This window comes from Sciurus carolinensis, chromosome 9 (genome assembly GCF_902686445.1).
Source record: "Sciurus carolinensis chromosome 9, mSciCar1.2, whole genome shotgun sequence".
Taxonomy (NCBI): Eukaryota; Metazoa; Chordata; class Mammalia; order Rodentia; family Sciuridae; genus Sciurus; species Sciurus carolinensis.
The window spans coordinates 11,859,177-11,878,606 of NC_062221.1; positions in this window are offsets into that span (position 1 = coordinate 11,859,177).

Genomic DNA, 19,430 nt, shown 5'->3' on the forward strand with positions numbered 1-19,430 from the left:
ATTCTGCTTCCTATGTCTAGTCATGCAGAAAAGATGAAATTGGCATCTATATTTTTGACCCCAAAAGATAGGCCTCTAGTCTAAAGAAAATGGAAAAATAGCATAAGTAGTAAACAGAGATATGAACAATGCTGTCGGTTTGGGAGCTTTATAAATGTTAGTAATGTATTTTATGTGTCTTATGCAATAAAAGACTTCCAAATAAGATTATGCTGCCCGTTAAGTTATAACATCATTTTTTAAACTGGTTGCTTAGATTTTAAAGGAAACTAAACTGAATATATGTGTGATGATTTTTCAAACTGAAATCGTATAAAAAGAATGAATGTCTTAACAGAGTGAGCATTCATATTATCTTGGTTTTGAGAAATTCAGACAACAGCTAGTGGATTAATAGTGCTGTGTGTAACTGACCTTGTGGAAAGCCCGATGGTGAGAAGTAACACTGTTGTCTGCAACAAAAAGGAAACTTGACAAGTTAAAGGCTAAGTTGGGAGCATAAAGACTGATGCCTTGTCCTATCTGCAGAACTGCAACAATGCCTTGCAAATAGATGAATCGATGGGTAATAGGTGGACTAGCTTTCTGTTTGGGTTGCTGGATATCAGTACCATCTAATAATCAAAGAAACAATTTTACGGGAGGACTTGGGAATGAACACAAATCATGCTGAAATAGTGAGTTTAATAGCCCACTGGGACCTCAGGGTGTGTCAGTAACAACCACACGGCCACCTGGACTATAGCAACTGCAGCTGTTGCCTTAGTAGCTGTTGAGAGCAGGGTGGTATCTGTGCTGCTAACTGTCTCAAGGACAAACAGGACTGCTGGGCCCCTGTGCTTACCAAGGTTGTTAAGAGATATTTGTCCGAGGAATGTGCAGTTGCCTGGAGACCTTATCCGTCAAGGACGAGAGCAGGGCCTAGCCCCGACTCAGCTCCTGCATAGTTCACCCCTTCCCTCCCCACTTCTTCCTCTAGGACCGTCCAGTTCTGGCCGGACCCAATGAAAATCAAATAGATTGACCGGACCCAACCAGGGGAGGTTTAGCTGTTCGAATGTTAGCCAATTAGAAGAACACGGTAAAACTGCTTGCTTTTCCTTATAAAAACCCTGCTGATAAGGGCTCGGGGCCTCTCTCCTAGTGTCGTTGATTAAGGACGCAGAGGACCGAGTTCGAACTCGCTAATAAATGACTCTTTGCTGCTTGCATTGATCGTGGTCTCTGGTGGTCCTTGTGGGGTCTCAAGCCTTTGGGCACAACATATGGGGGCTCGTCCGGGATCCCCAAGCCCACCCAGACACCTGATCATAGAGTCATAAGTGACATCTTCCACCGGTGAGTAAGGCATTGCCGTGTGTTTTCTGGTCTGAATTGCCTGCAGGCTCTGGTTCTGGGCTGGCACAGTCCTGGCGGACGCGCTATAGGACCCCAGCAGGGTCTCGGGAGACGTCCCCTCGACCCATCTGGTGACATTTGTCACATCTGAGCAGCGGGTGCTGCATTCTGGCGAGTCATCGCATCTGGTGACATTATTGTCACATCTGAGCAGTTTGTGCTGCATTCTGGGTAAATTTGTCACTTCTGAGCAGCTTGTGTTGCACTCTGAGCAGTTTGTGCTGCATTCTGGGTGAATTTGTCACTTCTGAACAGCGTCTGCGCTGCTTCTGAGCAGCTTCAGTATTGCATTCGGACGACTGGCCGCATCTGGTTAACTCTTTGTCCCATTTGGGCTTTGTGTGGCACCTGGGAAACTACAAAATACCAGCTAGCCAATTTTTGATTTAGCATGCTATGTGTCTGTCTGTTTGTGTATTGTACTATATGGTCTTTACTCTTGCCTTCTATTAAATTCTTCATTGTGTTAATCCGATCTTAGGCTTAGGGATACTCATTGCAGGGTACTTTTACAGTCCTTCTCCTTGTTCCTGAGAGATTTGTTTACTCTAATCCCTCTAGGCAGAGAGCTCAGCAGCTCCATTCCTCAAAAGTAGTAAGAAATAATGTTTTGTGATCTTCTGCATTCAAACCTAACCTGATTTCTCAACCAGGAAAAAAAGGGTTAAAAAGTCCTGGGTAATCCTCCCTCCCCTCTGCCTGGCCTTGCCAAAACGTGCATTGGAATGTAAGCTGCAGCAGTCTCAGCGGGAAGGGGCGGGTAACCTGAAGAAAAGAAAAAAAAGTGTCTGTTTTAAACTTCTGGGCTGGTACCCAGAACTAACTTATTTTCTAGGATTCTTCGTTTGTTTTGTTTTTCTTTAATGCTGTATTTTTGAGCTCATAATTTTGATCTTGCATACCTAGGTTAATGATTTTTTTTGATCAGTTCTATTTTTTATTCAACTAGAGTTTTTGAACATCTGTTACATTGCAATGGAGATAAAGTTACAAGGTCTTATCAAAACTGAGCGCTCCTAAAATTAAAATTTAAAAATGGATCCAAATACTTTTATTCACGTGATTTAAAGGTTCAATTCAAATTGGGTAAACTAATAAAAGTAAAATGTCTTTGAAAATAACTCATAAGTCTCTAGGTGGTCAAACTAATGGAATGTTGATGTTAAACAATGTCTAATATCAATTGTTTCTAGGACTTTTCTTCAACAGGAAAAAGACAGCAAATACTGTTCAGGACACCTGCCTGCTTTCTTGGTTTTTACAAAATAAGTGAATTAGAGTTAACATGTATGGGATTACTCAAATGTGTTTGTTGGTGACATCTGATTAATTTGCAAAATTAAAATGCTCATTGTTAAATAACATCAAGTACTCTTAACCCCTCAAATTCCATGGGGCATCATACTTAAACATTATTGGTGTTTTCATAGGTTGGTAAATTAAAAAGAGTTTAAAATTGCTTTGTGTCATTACTAAAAACAAGGTTATTAGGAGTTATGTTCTAACAGATAAAACCTCAACTCGGAGAGTGAGTGTTCCATCTGCTCCCTTACCACTTCCCCCTGCTCCCCCTCCAGTTCTGCAAAGCTCCAAGGAGCTCTTAGACTTGGATTTAGAGCTACCATCTCCCCTTTCACTGTGTTTCAGTTAGAGTTGTTTCAGAATGTGAACAGAAAGGGGTCAACAGGTAGGGAAGAGAGAATAAAAGGTTCTGGGTTTGGAAATATATTTAATAAAAAGGAAAAAAAATGTTTCTGGGTAAGAAAGTGCCTGTGTGATGGAATACATGAGGGTCTAAGTAAGTGCTAAGAAAGTCTGTGTGTAAGTAAAGGGCAAGTTTCAACAAGTCTGTGTGTAACTAAGTTGGTTGTGTGTATGTGAGACAGCTAAAGCTATTTAAGATTTCTCCTAAGGTGAAATACTAAAGTTCTGATATAAGCCAAAGTTTAAAATATATAGTAAAATAACAAGGATTTCTTAGAAACACTAATTTACTCTTAACTTTGTGTCTATTAAGTTTTATTCTTTAGAACAATTAGTCTTAAAAATTGGGGTTTATACAATTATGGTTAAACAACTGTTAAGAGTATTGTACTATGTTACAGAGTCTAAATTTTTCTTTAAAAACTGAATTTAGTAAGATTAAAGTGTCAAGGTAACTGTGAAATGGTCACTCCTTGTATATTAAATGTATTCATATTTTCCAGGAATACAAGTTTTTAAAGCAGGAAATTTGTCAAGCTGCTATTCTCCAGAATAAACTTGTCTGTACTGGTAATATTAAACTTAAAGAGTAAATTTTATTGGGGATTTATTTCTATCATTTAATGTTCTATTATGGGACATATTATCAGTAAGGTATATGTAAAATTGGTTACTTATTTCACTGAGATAAAAATTTAAATGTAAATGTATATCTAAAAGTTAGTGACAGCCTGATTTGTTTAAAGGTTCATATTGTAGAAGGTGAAAGCACTTTGCTACACACAAAAAAAGTTAAAAGCTCTCTCAGCCTTTCTTTGATTGATTCCTGTTCTGGATATAATGTTAGACTGTGTTAACTAATATTCATAGGGACTCAGAAATCAATATATGTAAACTTCTTAAAATGACATTTAAGAAAGAGTATAATGCTCAATAGCAAAAATGGGACAACAATGACTGAGATTGGGGTCCCTGACTTCATGACTGTAGCATGCCTGGTGCCTGGAAGTGTTCCTGTATAGGAGCACAAGATGCCTAACTGCTGTGGCAGTAACCTCCCTGGGGAGGCTCTGTACAGGAGTCCTATCAGCTCTTACATTGATATCAGGCACACAGCTCTTGGGCAGAAAAAAAATTGTTTTGCTAGATAACCAGTGTTTCATCAGTTCCCTTCTCTAGTTCCTGCCCACCTTACAGTAACTTTGGACAGTGGACTTCTTTGAGAGCTACACAGAGTTCCTAACATTGCACTTTGCAGTTATGGGAACAATTTCTCAGTTCTTCCACCTCCTGGTGAGAGATTGACTTCTGTCATTTTCATGATACTCAGTGGCATGCTCCAGATGCTGCAACATTTACTTTGTACTAATTTCATTTCAGTACTCATGTCTTTTTGTTCTTCTATCATAGAAGCACCCACCCCCAGATGACTTTACAACCTGCTCTTCCCCAACCAGACTTCTACCTTGGACCCCTCGATTGACCCGATTTTAAAAAGGGAACTCCAAACTGCTTGCCCCACGCTGCCCACTTCCAGCTCGAAGAAGTCAGATTGGTCATCGCCCATTTTCCCTACAGCAGTGAAGGAGTTCCTAGTATTAGAGGGGTAAATGAAGTCAGAATAAAGACAGGTAGTTAGTGTAGAAATAGGGAATCGGGTCAATTTGAGGAAATGAAGCCATGAAGCCATCTGCCTTTGGAAGTTGGAGACTGCCCCTGGAAGAATAAAATGTCAAGAATCTCCGGAGCTCATTAATTACCAAATTTACCTGACTTTAAAGACTGTAAGCAAGGAGGTCTATGTGCAGCTCTGGGAGAAAAATGTTGGTTTTATGCTAATCATTCTAGAGTAGTGAGGGAATCCATGGCAAAAGTCAGAGAAGGACTAACAAACAGAAAGAAAGAATGGGAAGCTAGTCAGAACTGGTTTGAATCCTGGTTCAATTTTTCCCCTTGGTTAACTACTCTGGTGTCCACTACAGTGGGACCCCTAATATTGTTGTTACTAGCTTTAACTATAGGACCTTGTATAATCAATAAGTTAATTGCTTTTGTTAAAGATAAAATAAATATAGTACAGCTAATGGTGCTAAAGGCCCAATATCAGCCCATTAAGCAGCAAGAATTAGAACAGTAGAGACCCAAGATTGGCTCTCTAAATGTTCTTGGAAAGGGGGGATGTTGAGAGCAGGGTGGTATCTGTGCTGCTAACTGTCTCAAGGACAAACAGGACTGCTGGGCCCCTGTGCTTACCAAGGTTGTTAAGAGATATTTGTCCGAGGAATGTGCAGTTGCCTGGAGACCTTATCCGTCAAGGACGAGAGCAGGGCCTAGCCCCGACTCAGCTCCTGCATAGTTCACCCCTTCCCTCCCCCCTTCTTCCTCTAGGACCGTCCAGTTCTGGCCGGACCCAATGAAAATCAAATAGATTGACCGGACCCAACCAGGGGAGGTTTAGCTGTTCGAATGTTAGCCAATTAGAAGAACACTGTAAAACTGCTTGCTTTTCCTTATAAAAACCCTGCTGACGAGGGCTCGGGGCCTCTCTCCTAGCGTCGTTGATTAAGGACGCAGAGGACCGAGTTCGAACTCGCTAATAAATGACTCTTTGCTGCTTGCATTGATCGTGGTCTCTGGTGGTCCTTGTGGGGTCTCAAGCCTTTGGGCACAACAGTAGCAATCAAGACATTGACACTGTGGCAAATAGCCACATGACGCTTCCCATCACACACTGACAGGGGGAAAAGTCTCACTGAAGACTGTCTCTCAAGATTCAGGGAGAAGTATTAACTTTAATGAAAGTTCAGTGTAAAGTTCATGTTTTAAAAATATTCTTCAAACAAAATGTAATTAGAAGTATTTATACCAGTTCTACCTCCTGACATTGAAGGTTGTTGGAAGCCCATGTGTGATTACTTTGAATTGAGTTAAGACAACCTCATCCATAAAATACTGTTTTTTACTTGAATTTGTCGACAAACAAATTATGATTATTCAGACTTGGGTAACTGGCAAATTTCTTTTTAAACATGAATGAGGCAAAGTAGGTACTTATTTGTTACCAATGATAACTTGAGATTTTAAGCAGACATTAAAATTTTAGAAAGCTCCTATCTGCTGCCATTAGCTTGGGAACTGTTTTTCTGTGACGACTGATGGAGATGCTAATAGATGCTGCTTATAATAGATATGTGACTATTTTAGTGATGTATAAGATGTATTAATATTTGGAAGAGCTGGGTATGGTGGTGCACGCCTATAATCCCAGCAGTTTGGGAGGCTGAGGTAGGAAGATTGGAAGTTCAAACCAGCCTCAGCAAAAGCAAGAAGCTAAGCAACTCAGTGAGACCTTGTCTCTAAATAAAATACAAAATAGGGCTGGGGATGTGGCTCAGTGGTTGAGTGTCCTTGAGTTCAATCCCTGGTACCCCCAAAAAATATTTGAAAGAATGTCATGCTAGAATTTTCAAGTCAATCAACTCAGCTATTCTTTAGAGATAATGGGAAATAAATACTCACCTTCTGTCTGGAACGCTTATGAAAAAGTGTGATTTCAAATATCTAAAAGAGTAGGAAGAAACAAATCTGTAAACTGTCAGAGAAGCATCTAAGAATCAAAAGAAAAAAAATCATAGGATTAAGGGTGGATGAAAGGGAATCTGCACAGATTTTGAGTACACCTGAGTGTGTAAAATAAAATCGCATTATTTTAACAGTCTCAAGTTTAATTTAAAAATGGAGAGAAAATCCTCAACCACTATTCATGGAATCCCTTAGTATTAAGAAATTACACAATTCAATCATTGCATTGATACCCTTTCAAGTATTACTTGTACATGATGAATGTTTACTTCAATCAACTAAGAATCAAAAGAAAAGAAGGTTTAGGTTTGTTTTCCTCTTTAAGTGTATATTGCTGATTATTTTCTAGTATAAACACCTGTAGGTTTTGCAAAACACTGTTCATCCTTCTCTAGGAGTCTCAGCGGCACTCATATGGCAAGTATCAAGGCATAACTGGGAGACATTTTCCAAAGTGAAAGAGGATTTGACATCACACTGTCAAGTTTATTTTCTCTCCACACTTACAAAGGATCCTTGTTCAAACAAACAAAAATGTGTTGGCGACTGTCAGCTCAGATGCCATCAGGGCATGTTTTAAGATGCTCTTCTGGTGAATTACAAAATAATAGTTAATACAAAGAAACCCAAATATAGTAAAGTATCAGTTGTCATACCCAGTCATCTGTCTTAGGGAATCACTGACATCTTTATCTTGAATTGTGTAGTCGTAGGACACGAAGGTGACACAATGACAATTATCACCCTCTCCTGTAGTTACGAAGCCATGAACATACTGAATTCTTGGGAATAACAAACACAGTTTCCTTCTCGTTTTTCACTTAAATATGACTTGAATATTAGAGGATAGGGAATTATCTAACTCAAAAATGGCTTCAAGGTGAATTCCAGAACAGAGGCAATTTACTTATGCTAATGTTGGCTAACATATACATAAGCAATTCCAAATAACTGTCAACACTTTATTACCATAAATCTTTCTTAAGGCATCCATGCAGCCTAGAAACATTTAGAGTCAAGGTGTTAATTTCATTTAGTTACTGAGTAGCATATAAATGTTTAATTCGGGTCTTATTCTTGTTTGTTGTTTGAAGCGACATAACAATTGTCTACATTGTTCTTTTCCTCTTCCACTTTCCTTTTCCTATTTCTGTATCTCATTCTCACCACCTATACTCACGCTTGAGGTAAAGTTGATGTGGGATGTGTTTTCCCAAAAACTGAGAAAATGTTATGTTTAATTCATTTTTTCTTCTCACTATTACAGAACATTGGCGACTGGGTAGTTTATGCAAACATAAAGTTATGGGGTTCACGGTTCTGGAAGTTGGGAAATCCAAGAGCAAGGCGGCAGTCTCTCAGAGGTCTGATATGCTATATGGAAGCCTGGCAGAAGGACGGGAAGCAGGCCAGGGACAGGAAGAGGAGTTGAACTTGACCACTAACCTACCTCTGCTAACGAGCATCTGCAGTTATGGTCTTCCTGCATTCCTGGGAGCAGTGTCCCCATGACATACTCACCTTTCAAAGGATTCGCCTCTCAACGTTTAAAATGGTAATTAAATTTCAACCTGAGTTTTGAAGGAACATTCAAACCGTAAGAAGACCTGACACATCTTTGATGTTTAATTGGGTAAATTTGCTATTTTTCTAATCTCCAGTTTCCTCATAATTTGGAATTCACTCAGAGACTGGATTAAAAAGTTGCTATATTTTAATATGTAAATATCTACAAATACTGTATATAATCATTTTTCAAAATACTTACTTCCTTTAATTCTAATGCATGCATATACCTTAAATATAAATCAGTAGAGAAAAGATTTGAAAACATATGGCAAGATTATTGCCAGAAACATCAGTGTGAATGAGTTTAGCCTAAAGAATATTCAGATGGTTAGACAGAAGCAATCACAGATAGGCATGTGTGCACAGGCTGACACGCTCTGTCCACAGGGAAGGCTCAGGAGCAATAACACCTCAGAAGGAACAAGGGTGTCCTCCATCCAGATCTTGGAATCTAAGGACTTTTATTCAAGCAAAAGAATGAGTATTCTTTGCAGAAATCTCTGATGTTTGCTTTTGGAAAGGGAATGTGCAACTTGAGCCTGGAGCACATTTTATACCAGAAAGTAAAGTGCTCAAAAAGCACAAAGCTGGAGATATGTAAAAGGATGCAGTAGCCAACCTGAAAAAACCCCCCATCCCCAAAGCTAAAAGAATTAGCCACCAAACGAATAATGCAGCACTATTGTGTAACCCAAGTAAGAAATAAATATTCATTGGCTCATACAGATATAAATAAAAGACTGAATAAATAAATCAGGGGAAATAAATAAACTTTCCCATAAATCACTGCCAAAATATTTTCATTGCCAGAGTTCCCTTATTTATATTATCCAAAGTCATGACACTTTGTGGTACGAAAAATAACTCCTAAACCTGAGCACTGCTAGAGAATCAGTGAGTTGAAGTGTGAATTGGCATGATGCCTTTAAAGAGCAATCTGTCTATGAGCTGCACAATGAAAACTGATCCAGCACTCTGACCCAGATAGAACACTTTTGGAAGTTTATTTCTTTCTGAGAAAATCTTACATGTATACGTCAGGAGACATCTATAAACATATTATGCACAGGGTGCAATTATAAAGAGGAAAGTCTATCAGTAGGGGAATTGACAATAAATTACTCAATATTGGCTTATTAAAATAAGAGTAGAAATTGGAAACAAAAGTAGAAAAAAAAAGAGTAGAAATTGCCTAAAATAGGATATTCTCACTAACTTTATCAATACCTTTCTTGGGGACAGGACTGATTTTTCTTGATTAGTTTTTAAAGACTATTCAAAATTGAAATAATAAAGGGGAGAGTCTTATGATAATGGAAAAGCAACTGATTTTTTTAAAATAAAACTTCTGAGTTTGAAAATTTGTATTTGACCTTCAGTTCTGCAAGTAGTCAGAAAGATTTTTATAAGAACAAGATTATTAAAAAAAACAAAACAAGATTATTGAAAATCTGTTTCTATTTAACTCTTAAAACAAAATCATAGAAAGTCTGTTTCATTACTTGGCTTCACCCTTGGCAGGTTTAGTGCTGTGGTGAAATCTCTGGTCTATTACTGCTTCAGTCCTAGGAGAACATAGCATTGGTTGGAGAGAGTCAGCCCTTTGACTCTAGGTCCAGTGGTACAGTTTGGATTTGGACTGTTCCCCCAAAGGCTCATAAGCTCAAGACCTGCCCCAGCTCATGGTGGAGAAGTTAGGTGGGGCCTTGATGGAGGAAGGGAGCCACTTGGGGTGTGTCCCAGAAGGGTGTGTCTTGTCCCAGCCCCCTGCTTGCTTGCTCCTTCTCTGACTCTGGCTGCCATGAGGTGAGTAGTTTGCTCCGCCATCCCTCTCTACCATGATGTTCTGCCTCACCACAGGCCCAGAAAAAATGGAGGCCAGAGACCCTGGATTGAAATCTCTGAAACCACGAACCCACATCTTTCCCCCTTTGAGGTAACTTTTCTCAGGTATTTTGTGAAAGTGACAGTCTACTAACACATCTAGATTGCATAATATTAAAACAGGAAGGAGAAAGGGAAAGGTGACTTCTTACCAGAGGTGATATAACCCCAGTGAACTGATGGTTAACGTCTTTGTACATTGACATTGTATTTTTTCAGAACACATACATTTACTATTGAACAGACTGAAATTAGGAACCTGTCTGAAATGGAGGCAACTTACTCATGAAGGGAGTAAAAGTTGAAGGGCTGACCTGGCCCCTCAGCCTGGGAAAGAAGTAGAGCCTGGAGATTGTCCCTGCAGCAGTTGACCTAGCAGCCACATCTGCATGTCTATTACCTGGCTTCTGTTTCAGTGGATTATAACTGCTTCTGTGGTGTCAGAGGGAGTAGTAATCCAGCTGCTTTCCCCAGTGTGGCCAAACTTTATAAAATTCATCTGTCCAGTCAGTCAGGGTCCAGGTGGGGACCCTGGGCTAGGTGGTCAGGAGCACTACTGCTACTTCCTGATTGTTCATACACAGATACAATGCCAAGTTCCAACTGTGGTCGGGAAGTGCGCAGGGAAAGGAACAGTGGATTGAAATAAGAGTGTAAGCGTGTAAATCTTCTAACTACATTCCCACACATGCACACCTCCTAACTTCTGATAGAAAGATGATTACATTTCTGGAAGCTAGGTACAATTCATTTCATAAGAATTATAATTTACAAATAACATCTAAGAAAATATGATTATCAGTTATAAAACTGAAAATTGCATAATTACCTAAAAGTCCTAAACATAACAGTAATGTATTGCTCAACTTTTAATCTGAGTCGAATATGTTTCTGCATTCAAATTGAAAACTAAAGATTATAGGCAACTTCTTATTAACCCATTACCTAAACTCCTTATCTTGAAGAAGGCCCCCAAGTTAACATATTCAAAGTAATACATGTTCTATGTGAGAGGTACAAAAATTATGAGCATTTCTGTTTTTAATGGTTGTTTAATAGCATAACTTTCAGTTTTATTTTTCTACTTAGCAACGGTTTGTGTGGAAAAAACTGCTGCACTATACAGACATAGTATTCATATCTTATGAAGAATAATACTGATAATTGTGTGTTATGGTCTGGATGTGAGGTGTTTCCCTAAAGCTCAAGTGTGAGACAACACAGGAAGGTTCAGAGAAGAGATGATTGGGTTGTAAGAGTCTTAACCCAATCACTGAATTAATCCCAGATGGGATTAATTGAAGTGGTGTGGTGTGGCTGTAGGAGGTGGGAATCGGGACATGCCTATGGATATATATTTTGTATCTGGAGAGTGGAGTCTCTCTCTCTCTCTCTCTCTCTGTGCTTCCTGATGATGCGAGCTGCTTCCCTCTGCCACGCTCTTCCGCCATGATGTTCTGCCTCACCTGGAGCCCTGAGGAATGGAGCTGGCCTTCTAGGGACTGAGACCTCTGAAACCGTGAGCCCTCAAATAAACCTTTCCTCCTCTGCAGTTGCGCTGGTCAGGTCATTTAGTCACAATAGTGAAAATGTTGCCTAAAACCTTGTGAAACCTTTTGAATAAAGAAATGTAATGGATTATATTATCTTCGATCAACTTTACATTGTATTCTAAAGAATGGAAATGTATTTTCCACACATTTATGTCATATCACAGAAATATTCTAATAATATCTTGTTTAGTCAGGGTACATGTATTTTCCACACATTTATGTCATATCACAGAAATATTCTAATAATATCTTATTTAGTCAGGGTACAGTGGAAAGAAATCAGAAAAATATTATACGGTTGCTCGTTTCTTGTTTGGGATGTTTAAGTGTGTTTCACTTGTACATTCGACACTATTTCCTGAGACATTTCAAAGATAATCAGGTTGTTTTATCTTTTTATTCAAAATGTGTTTAATTTTATTCACACACTACCCATTCCCAAACATTTATCATTGAGACCCATTTTTAAAACCCTCCTGATAATTCATCATGGCTTTGTACTAGTGTTTTTTGTTGATTAAATTTTGAGGCAAAAGCTAAAACTTGATGAGAATGAGTTTATTCTATTCATTTATGGTTTAAAGTAGTTGTTATTCTGCTATTTTAGATGTTTATATCTACTGCATTTTATTTTGTACTTTGAATTTAACTACCGAATTATTAAATTCCATGGGAAATAACTTTATGCCAAAGTAATATATCTCCTGGGCCCTGTGAAGAGTAAATTAGAGATTTAAAGAACTTACTGGGGGGGAAAATAAATCAATAAAATTTGGTTTTGAATTAAATATGAAACTTTCAAGAATTCATTGTCTTCTCACTTTTAATACTTTTCATTTGCAATTGAGTGGGAGATACCAACATCCCTTTGCTTAAACCAGGGATCAGGTAATGTCTTGAAGCATCAAGAATGAATTTATTTTTTTTTTATGATTTTTTTTCCCCAAATTGCTTATTCTAGCTGCTCAGAAGGAATTTGCAAGTCGTCTTTAAATCTCCCTAAACGATTTGTCTCAGTGATTTCCCACATGGCTCTAGCTCTACAGATTTATAATTCAGTGTTCATTTATGCACTCCCTTTCCTTTTAGGAGTTTTGAATTTCCTACAAGTCCTAGGCATTATGTGTCTCTTTGCTCCTGTATTATGGAGTTGGCTGAAGGGTGATCAGTGTTGTTTTAATGACCTATTCATTATTCATCAGCTACTAAAATGCAACATTTTCTATCTCCTATCTCCAAGTTCTGGTTTATTTAGTTACTCCAAAGATACAGACCATTCTTTGAGTTGCTGTTACCACCATCCCTTAGGAGCTTAGCATTTTCAAAGAATGTTTTCATAATAAGAAACTCAGCATATGATGAGTAGTTAATGGTGAGGGATTATTCATGCTCTTTTGCCCTGAAATAATGATTTGAAATAACTAATTAGGAATTCCTTTCCTTACAAAGAGAATGACTTGTATTCCTAGAACCCATGGCAAGTGGTCATATAATATTTCCTTCTCTAGGATCTAAAGGTTCATATTAGTTTTTTAACTTTTACTAACTGTATAAATTAATTTTATTTGTCTTTTATTTGGCAGATATCTTTTGCCAGCCAAATAAACTCTTCAGATTGCTTTGTTCTGTCTGTGTCCTACAGAGGAAGTTGCTGATTTGAAGTCCACTGGTGGTTTTGAAATCTGAGAAAACTGTCATTCTGCATTTTCATGTAATTAGTGAGACAGGTAATAAACTATTTGAACACAGGCTTCTTTTATTCTAAGTAAAATACACTGGAAGGTCAGCTGTGTCTCCTTGACATTGTTCTAGTTCCTATTTCTCTTTTAGAATCTTTCAGCATCCTTATACAAAAGTTTCAGCCAACCACCGTTGGAAAATTCTAGATAATTGACAGAAGCAGTTACATAAACTGCTTATGTAATTCTGTGATTTACCTGACTTTATAAACAGTCACTGACATGGCAGAAATTAAAATAGGGCCACTGTCTCATCCCTTATTGGCTTATACTGAGATTACTCCAAAAACATGGGCAGGTCTTTTAAAGTGAAATATATGGATCTTAGTTATAAGTATCAACTACTCGAAAAATGTATGACTATATTCATTTACTGTATCTATATAAACAAGAATCATGATGCGCATGCTTCTGGTCATACTTTAAAAATCTAGGTCTTGTTACTGATTTTTCTCTCGACCTCAGAGCAGGAATTTGCCTGTCTGCCCTTTGGTGATGTAGTAATGTCACAATTTCATGGTGCTTTTTCCTAGTGCTCCGTGAGGTGGAATAAGGTGCTTAAAAGCACATGTGAATCATTCTGAATCAGTCAAACAAATCCACAAATGCCTCCAAGGTCATTCTTTTGAAGAGATCATATTAAATAAGAAACAGAGTATTGTATTAGAGGCCATAAGAATTTCAAAATTATATCACACTTATTTCTGAATCAGGCTACCACTAATAATCCTACTGATAGGCTTAGATTTATCTTTCCAAGAAATGAACTCATACATGTCGTTTTTTATTCTTGGTCAGTAAAATGGGAGAGGAGGGAATTTCCTCAGAAATCCATGACAAGCAGTTCCCATGTTTTATATTTAGTTAATGGAGAATAGGATCATTTAAGACCTATGCTGTGAAAATTATTGTTAGCACCAATCATGTGTTGATATCTTATATTCAGTTTTGTAGGTGTCTACTTATTTTAGTGCACTTTGACATCACTATAGAGAGATCTGAAACATTATGTCAGCCACTAGTTGGGAAGTTAACACTGGTCCTCTTCTGGTCAATGAAATTATATCTTGAACTTACAAATCCATTTGCAAGTTTTAATTTTATGAACTAGTAAGTTTTCATAGTTTTGTTTATTAACTTTGGCTATAATTATTTGACAGATGTTTCTATTTTTAACACCATAATTCAATCTCGAATGTCACAATTCTTAGTGTATAAGCTATGACAATGCAACAAAAATTACATTTACTATAGTAAAATCATCAAAAATACATATTTAAATGCTTGATATAAAATAGAAAATTGGAATTACTATCAGGTTATATTATTTTGCATGAATGCAACAGATGCCTAGTGAATACTAAGAAATTATAGAAAAAATTATTTTAATTGCTTGTCTCTACACACATAAATATATGTGATTTAAAAACATGGGAGAGTGATTAATCCCTATTGAGTATGCAGAACTGAAAGTAAGAACCACTGTAAATAGCATCAAAATGAATTTCAGCAAAAAACAATCTTTAGTTTCAAGTTATTAGAGACTCTCAGTATATATACTCAAGAGTAATTTGAAAAGGAAAGACATGTGATCCTTCCTTGCTTTCTTTCCACCAATGAACTATTAAATAGCTATTAAATTGAAAATACAGTCCAGAGGTTTATAGGTATTATCAAATGAAAAATAACACAAGTTAATATGTATATTTGATCAAACACAAAAACATACATTAAGGGGATACAAGTATAATGAAAGTGGATATGCACATATATTAATGATATAAATACACATATGTACTTTTTTCCTCTGTATGACTGGTGAGCTCTCTGTGTGAAAGAGAGAGGCCTCAGTAGGGGAGGCAAAGTTGGAGGAAAAATATCTGCTTTGTATAGATCTGTATAATTTAATATTATGCAAGGATATATTCAAACGTCACTGGTTTTGCATGAAAATGTTAAATATTGCAATAATTCTTAAAATCTATTCTGCTCAGTGAGATGTTTAAATAGTTAACTGGAGATTTATCTATGGTTTCTCTATGCAGAGTGCTAGAAAATAAATTTTAGTAGTCTGAAGTAATTTAAAGTCAACTTAATCATGGGTAACCAGTTACATAGGATTCCTCATTTAATCTTTGTAGCAAATTTGCTCTTTAATGTTCCCATTTGAAAAAAAAAAAAAGACTATTTTTGGAGTAGTTTAATTTGGAGCTGAAGGCAGAGTCCCTTTGACTTCCTGTCCCCATCCCACTGCCTGCCTACCTGCATGGTCCCCAGGGTGACCCTCCCTGCAGTGGGCGTCTGTTACACGAGATGACGGGACTCACACATCATTACCGCCCAAAGTTCATAGTTCAGTCTTCACATTTGTTTCTAGCATGCTCCATGGACATTTTACTTCCTACTTCCCAGCATCTAATAAATTTGTGAAAGGAATTCTGTTACATTTGTTTAATTAAATATAAACATTGTCACTGAAGTAAGCTTAGGTCAAGTGATAAATACCTGGTCTCATTTATGTATACTTCAAGAAAACAGCATAAAATTAACATATTTTTCTACTTGAAGAGAAGTTTATTACATACAATGTGCTCTTCAGTTCTTATTTATACTCTTTCCTTCTTTGTTGTTCTGCTGGTGGGTCACAGCAAAGATTGAAAAAAAAAAATCCTGTAAATGATTAACCTTCACACTAACATACTTGCAGTGAGTTATGGCTTTTATTTATTTATTTTTGTTTGTTTTCTTTTCAACATTCTTGTTCAGGAATCCAGAGAAAGAAAAATAATTAGCAATTAACACTAAATAAGCATCTCTAAATAACCATTTGGATTTGATAAGTGAATTTCCTTTTTTTTTCTTTAATTTTTACTCTGAGAGTGGTATAAAACATTGGCTTCTACGTCTAATTTATATCTATAGGAAAAAGTTTAGGTGACTACCCTAAACACAAGGCAAATGAGAATTCTGAGAACACTGGATCCTAATTCTGAGACCACTGGATCCTCATCAAGGATACGGCTCCTGCAGAATTGTCCAGACAAAATTGCAGAAGGTACTTATCAGTATGAAGGATGGACAACTTGTTGTCCAGTGGCCAGACTTCTTAATGAGAGGTCACAGGTTGTACATCCTTCAGAACTTGTCACTTGCAGTATTAGACCAGGAGGAAAGCACAGTTTAACAAGCATCTGGAAGATGCTTCTGTTCCCACAAGCCAGGCCCTCACTGGCTTCCTGGGGATGAAACTCAGATTTAAACTTAACTAGACTTAAGAATACTGATGAAACTAAGGTCAAGAAATGTGAAACGCTAAAGACTAAGTCAAGGATGTTATGGGGCGCAGCTTAAGAACAGACCGATCACCACTGAGAAGTCCAAATTTGAGAGTATTAAGCTGGCCAGCTGACTGTCTCACACAGTGCCCCAAAAAATGGCTATTGGGAGAACAGCCCTGACCACAGCGTTGTTGTAGGGGTTCTTATACCAAAAATTACATTAATCATAAGTATCTGTTGCTATGATTCGAAATTACACATTAACCTCATGAGATCATCCAGAGAGGGGGAAGTGGGTCAGAATGACCCTTACCTAGGTACAAACTAAAGAATGGTTACTAACATCCACACAATCACTGTTCACATGGTACATTGTTTAGGAGCAATAGGAATCAAAAGAGAGCAATTCTTTACTACATAGGAGTTGCCATTATATATTATTAAACATGTCACACCAAGTAACTGATGATGGGCACAGAGGCGGGGTGTTCCCATGGGAGAAACTTATTTCCTACATAACATGGAGTCTCAGAGAAAAATGGAGTCTGTTTAGTCATTTCCCTTAGAGTCTGGCCTAGAACATTCTCATGGAGTCAGATCTGTCAGCCCATCACAAAGGACAGTCACAGGCTTGCAAGCTGGAGTTATCTCAAGTCCTGCCTGAGGCCTGGTCTCTTCTTACTACAGCAAGTTCATGCTACCAGTTTTCCATTATAATTCCAATTAGAAAGCTTCCACAGGCTTGCCAAATTCAATTTGTAATATTAGATATATCGCCATTAATAATAAGAATGAAATATATTGTCTGGGAGAAAGAACCTAATTTAAGGTGAATTCGTATGTCGTATTCCTTGATGATCAGACAATTCTGGACATGTGTGATGTCCCTGGCTTTTCAGGTTTCCATCCTGTCCATGTGTTTGTCAACAGTGAATAACATCAGAACTACCTGTAAGTCACACAATTACTACTTGAAACTGACTCATTTGTTTCATAAATAAGAGTCAAATTTTTTTCTTCTTTGCTTTCAGATTTTGTTTTGTTTTGTTTTGGTACCAGGGATTGGGTACCAAACAAACAAAACAAAACAGACATTCTCTACAAGAAGTGAAGAATTTAGAATACAAAAGTAGCATGGAATTTGAAGAAAGGAAGAAATTCATCCCTGTTAAGGTGCGAGTGTCCCTGGTGGGACCGAGCAGCTGCAGCGGTGCTAGTTGCTAGTTCTTGTGATTCAACCGGAAGGCATTTGAGCCAAACAGAGAAGCCCCAAAAGTTGAAGAGAGTGAGAATCGAGGTGACGGCCAGGACAGGAACCGCGAGGATCACCTGGAAGAGAGGTCTGCGGGGCTCGCACGGCTGGCGTTTTAAAGAACCCGAGTCCCTGCCTGCCCCTCCGCCCCTCCCCACCCCTGCCCCTCAGCAACCCTTCCTTGTGAGGGTCTGCGTGTTCTGCTGACCAGGGTGACAGGGGTTGCGACATCGTTGTAGTGATACCCGAGGGTCCTGGTGACCTGGTGACCAGAGCAAATGACCGGGACAGGGTTGGGCAGCTAGTTTCCTGCAGGGGTTATAATGAACTCTAGCTGGGGAGGTCTTGACCCACCAGACCCCACTTTTCTGCTGCTCATCTGTTTTGTATAGGGCCCCCCTGATTTTCCCTCTTTTCTTCATAGTAAGTTCTTTGTAGCTCTGTCTAACTTTCGGACTCACTTTGCCCTGATTATAAAGGTGTGGACTGTGATTCGCTCTCATTCAGCCCCGGGACTCTCTCCCCGCCTCCTCCCTGCCCCTGCCCTTCCCTCTACTGATCGTCCTGCTGTCGACTTTGGGCTTTGCTGTTGCTGTGGAGCTGCGTCCCGTGGACGCACAGGAAGGTGAGATTCACGGTGCTGTCCTCGCAGTGAGCGCAGGAAGCTCAGGTCAGACTCTTCCCGTCCTCCCCCGACCCCACCCTTCTCCTCGCCCCCAGACCCCTCATCTCCTCCAACCACATTTCTTCTCTATTTTGAAGGCACCCCCTTTCCCCTCCCTCCCTCTCTTTCCCCCTTATTTTAAGTAAGAGCGCCTTCAAGGGATTGTAGAGGCCAGCGGGCTGGGGAGGTGGGCATCCCAGCGCTCATTGCCAGGGCTCGCCTGGTGAGATGAGGTTCCCTGAGGCTTCGGTTTTATAATTCCTGGATTTTTCTTGTTCGTGGGGCTGAGGTCTGTCCTTCCTGGTGCTGCCCTCACCCACCAGTTCATGGCTAACTATCCTACCTAATATCCGAAACGGAGAGTCAGACGTAGCTAATCATACGGAGGCTGTGGTCTGCACCAGTGCTCAAGACAGACCCAGGGTCTCCACCAAGAGCCAGCCGACCGCTGGAAAACATGCCAGAGCCAGCCGACACAGGGGCTCACCCCAGTTGTTACCTTTTCACTCCACCGTTACTGTTCAATTTACTTATGTGTTTGCTTATTTCCTACTGGGGATGGAACTCTGGGTCACGCCAGCACTGAGTCACATCCCCAACACTATGTTATATTTTTTTAGAGGCAGGGTCTCACTGTGTTGCTTAGAGCCTCGCTTTTGCGGAGGCTAGCTTTGAACTCATGATCCTCCTGCCTCAGCCTCCTGAGCCACAGGGATCACAGGCATGTGCTCCCGCACCTGGCAGTATTCAATTTATAATTCAAATTTATGATGAAATATGTTTACGATTCATATATGTATATATATG